The following is a 4,895-nucleotide window of genomic DNA, read 5'->3' as shown; positions in this document are numbered from 1 at the left end:
GCCACGCCGCCCCTCCTCCTCCGCCGGGGCGGCCACGGACACCTCTAACCCTCTGGCCAAGAAGCTGCGGGGCTGCCCGACGGTGGCGCCCGGGGCGCTGGACCCGGGGCAGGTGGAGGGGTACCGGGAGGTGGCAAGGCGCAAGGTGGAGAATCTGGAGGCATACGCTTCGCGAGTGTTCAGGCTGCGCGAGGGCACAGAGATGCTCCTCGAGCGACCGGCCGGCCCGCAGCTCGAGGGGCCGACCGGCTCGCTGCCGATTGTCCGCATCAGCGAAGAGGCACGGGCGACGGAGGAGGAGGTGGCGGGAATGATTGGGGTGGTCGCGTGCGAGAAGGGCGCCTTTGCGCAGGCCATCAACAAACGCAACAGCCGCGCCGTCGGTCTGAGCGACAGCGAGTCGTTCGCCGTGTGCTACCCTGACGGATCCATTGCTGCCCTCGTCCTGCGGGACAAGCTCTCGCCGGAGGGTGCGGCCGCCTGGAAGGAGTTTGAGGGCATCCACGATGCCATTGCGGTCCCCTGGGCGCTGGGCTGCGAGGCCGAGGCAAACACGGACCCGCAGCGCGTGCTCGCCTCCCTCAAGACACCCGAGGGAGCTGCCGGCCTTCGGATCGTGGGGGGCTTCCACGTGAGCTCGATCGGCGCGCGCAGCGGCAACACCGACAACAAGCTGATGGTTACGTACACCAACCGCGAGGGCAAGGAAATCGTGTTTGGCACCGGCGGGTGCCCGGTCGATCGGCACCGGTACTCCTCGACGGAGGTGGAGCACATCTACGATCGCCACCCTGCGGTTGCCGCGCTGTTGGGGGAGCTGCGCGAGCTCTATGCCGAGCACACCCTCCCCTTCATGAGGGCCAAGGGCTTCCCCGCAGAGGTGATCGACGGGCTCGACCCTCTCTCCGGCACGGAGCTCGCCTCGATCGTCTGCAACGAGCACATGAAGAGGATGGGCATCCACCACGACCCGTTGGCCCCTCTGCCGGCCGGGATCGCGGGGCCCACCGGGTGGGAGCTGCGCGAGGAGATTTGGCGGCGGCAGCACAAGGGGGGGCGCCTCTTCCTCGCCGACGGCCTGTTTTGCCTCGAGTACAGACCTCGCGATCTCGTGCTGCTGGACGGCCGCTTTGCACACGGCGTCAGCTCTCTCCGCGAGCTGGGCGGCCAGGAGTCGGTCCGGTACCGTCCAGAGCTCCGGCGCTTCTCGACCGTCCTCTTCTCGCGCTGGAAATCCGAGAAGGTCAAGTGCGAGAAGACCATCCGCAAGGCGGGGCTGTTTGCGACCTGGGACAAGAAGTGGTGGGACAGCGTGCCCTGGAAGGAGGGGAAGTGGCCGGCAGAGCAGGAGGGGGGGGGAGGCCCCCTGGGGCGGGGGCATCGCACGCGTGTGCAGGCGGTCCGCTACACGGACTCGGCCACGGAGGGACGGCAGGGCGGCTCGTAACACCAATTATCAGGTGCGCCTCAGTTGTTGCATGGCAGCCCGCAGCCTGTTTTGTGACTTTGTACAAAAACAGGGGAGGTGAATCGTACTCATACAATATTACAATCCTGATTCAACACAAACGTAGTCGAGAGAGCGTGTGAATGTGAACACAAGAGCGGGCTCTAGGAAGGGCGCAGGGTTCAGTCTTGGGTGCGTGCGGGATCCGCCGCAAGCGACAGGTCAGCGAGAGTTTAATGAAAAAGCCCATCTAGTTTCGTTCGTTCGTTTAAAATAATCTTACGGGCTGCCCCACACTCAACTGCAGACGACGCGGTACCGACGGGTGAGCGAAGCTCGAGCACGCGGAAAGTTGTATGCAATGGGAGGCAGGGATTCCCGCCATGCGGAGCGCCTGCGGGCCCGTCTCTGTACAGAGAAGCTGAAGCGCAGGCGCATTCGTCACGCTATCTGATGCCTTGACCTACCTACCTAGCTAATCAGCCCGCAATGTGGGGAAGGCAGTGGCGCCCCTGGAGATCATGCGAGGGCGTCCATGTACAGCCACTCTGGGTGGGGTGGCCGTGGTGTGAGAGCTCTCCGTGTGCTGTCTGTGTGTGAGCTGTGAGGCGTCGGACCGGCGCGACCGCAGGCAGATTTTGAGGGGTTTCTTGCCACAAGCGTGAAGCCGAAGGGTTTCTCAGGGTGGGGTGGTGCATTTTCCCAACCAAAGCTCCAAGTGCCCCAAAAACTTCCGAGAAACCCTTCGGGTCGCTCCTCATCGCAAACCCTGTCAGCAGAGTCCCCCGACGGGAATGTACGTAAGTGAACACACCAGTGAGGGAGGGCGAGACGATCGAGGGGTCCCGTACCATGCGGAATCGACCCTATCCAGTGCTCAAGTGCTCAAGAGCTACGTACACTGAAAAAGTGGGCATAGTGTTTAGGTATGTAGGTAGTGTGCGAACTAGTTTCGAATTCGATCTCACGCATGCTATCTCAACTGCACCCCGATCCCCAGCACTGCAGTGTTTCGTGCAAGTTCTCGGTTACTGGACCGTCACGTGTTCAACGACGTTGAACAGTGTTCAACCACGGCGCTGTTCACAGCGCGCGCGGACGGCCGTTCTGCGAGTCCAGCTCCGCTGGACTTTTGTAAAGCATGCTTGTGGCAAGTTATAGACGCTAGTATCGACCTCAGAGACCCAAACCCGAATTAATAATTAAGGCTCAAAGTATGGTTGAACAACCGTTGAACAAACAGGTTGAACAACGATATCCGACTAGTGCGACCGCTAGACGGCGGTCTCCGCCGGCCCCAAGGCTGCCCAGCCCCAGTACCACACCGGCCACGTAGACCGTAGCGCTGGAGTTGGTCAGTGAGGCACTAGACGGGCTACGGAACCATGCGCGCGCCGGCCGGATAGGCTGCGCGCAGGGGCCGCGCCGCCTCGATTTCGCATCTCCGCTCCGCGGCCGACTGAGGGGCCAGCTCGCCCGGCGACAAGCCCAGCCATCGCCCAGCGCCCCGTATCGACGGCGGGCACGCAAAAAACCCGCACCTACGACTAGGGTGAGCCCGTGAGGGCGTCGGTGTCGGCCGCGGGCGGGCTGCGAGGAGGGCGCGGTTGGGAGCATGGGAGATGCACCACCGCTCGACGAAGACGCGCCCGACGAAACCCTGCTTGCGGAGGATGGTCGATCCTCACCTACTAACGTCGGGCGTGTGCGAAAAAGAGCGCAAATCGGAGCTCAACTCGCGCGCGGCTGGGAAAAGGGGTGTGGCACCCCTCCGAAGGCGCCTCGCGAGGAGCTGCTGCTGCCTCCAAACGCGCTCGGGCAGCACGTCGGCGCGCCTGCGGGGTTGGGGAGGTGAAACTATGCTTGCTGGCACGCGCATCCCGCACCACCCCCACGTCCGCGCGCACCATGCCGCCATCCCACCTCACAGCCAAGCGCCATCGCCGTCGGACGCGGCGACGCCGAGCGGTGGCCTCGCAGACGACGAGCGCGATGAGGCCGCCGCGCCGCCGGGGTGGCCGGCGCGTGCCAGCCGCTGGCCCGTCCAGCGTGGTGGGACCGGCTCGCCCATCCTGGCCCGCGCGCTTGCCGACGCGAGAAGATCGCGCGGGAGGGCAAAATGTGGCAAAAATGGCCGTTTTGCCAATCCTTCACGGCGACTTCACGTCGGAACGAGTCGGATCGACGACTCCCCGCCTGCACCAGCGTGTGCGCCTTGCAATTCTATACAGAATCGACACGTGGTACGTCTTCTCAATCGCTCGTGGAGAGGAGCTACGGCCATTCCTAAGTAGTGTTCAACGACGTTGAACAATGTTCAACGTCGTTGAACACGGTCCAGTAACCGTTCTCGTCCTGAAAGCTCCTGGTCCCGCCCTTGGGCAGCCTGCTGGGTTTGGGATCTGACAAAGGTCGGGGGTCTGCGTAGGTCTAGAAGTGAGGGTGAGATTTGCTCTGACCGGTGAAAAACAGTCAGGCTTGGACTGGACACCAATGCGCTCACAAGTTTTATTTTTTATTTAAGTCCCTCCCGGGAAATCCGTTCGCACCCGTCGCGGGAGGGGCCGGCGCAGCAGGCAGCTCTCACCCGCCACCATAAGGCACTCACACACTGGCATCTTTGGGCCGTCCTCCCCACTCGCCCCCGCCCCCAGAACCTCCTGCTCGCCTCTCCAGCACGGGGCTCGCGCGCCGAGAGGGAATGCAAGCAGGGCTGGGGCAGGGACCGCGACGGCCGAAAACGGGCTGCTCTTGACTGAGCCCCTTCTTTCCTCCCAGGTAACTCCCTTCAGTCCCGCATCTGGGCTCGCCCTATCTGGCGTTGTCGGCATTGGGGTCGGCAGCGGGCTCGCAACGCGCCCAAGCTGGGGCTGATGATGATGCTCCACGCTGCGTTGACTCGTCAACGCGGTGTGGTCGAACCTGGCCTCGCCCGCGCGGTCGCTGTGTTTGTGGGCCGCTCTGTGGCTGTGCGACGCGCCCAAGCTGGGGCCGATGATGGACACCCTCCACGCTGCGTTGACTCGTCAACGCGGTGTGGTTGACCTGGCCTCGCTCTGTGGCTGTGCGACGCGCCCAAGCTGGGGCCGATGATGGACACCCTCCACGCTGCGTTGACTCGTCAACGCGGTGTGGTTGACCTGGCCTCGCTCTGTGGCTGTGCGACGCGCCCAAGCTGGGGCCGATGATGGACACCCTCCACGCTGCGTTGACTCGTCAACGCGGTGTGGTTGACCTGGCCTCGCTCTGTGGCTGTGCGACGCGCCCAAGCTGGAGCCCGATGATGGACACCCTCCACGCTGCGTTGACTCGTCAACGCGGTGTGGTTGACCTGGCCTCGCTCTGTGGCTGTGCGACGCGCCCAAGCTGGAGCCCGATGATGGACACCCTCCACGCTGCGTGGACTCCTCAACTGCGTGGACTCCTCAACGAGGTGTGGGTCCCCCCC

This window comes from Emiliania huxleyi, assembly GCF_000372725.1.
Source record: "Emiliania huxleyi CCMP1516 unplaced genomic scaffold EMIHUscaffold_251, whole genome shotgun sequence".
NCBI lineage: Eukaryota > Haptophyta > Isochrysidales > Noelaerhabdaceae > Emiliania > Emiliania huxleyi.
Note: the sequence above shows the minus strand (reverse complement) of the source record.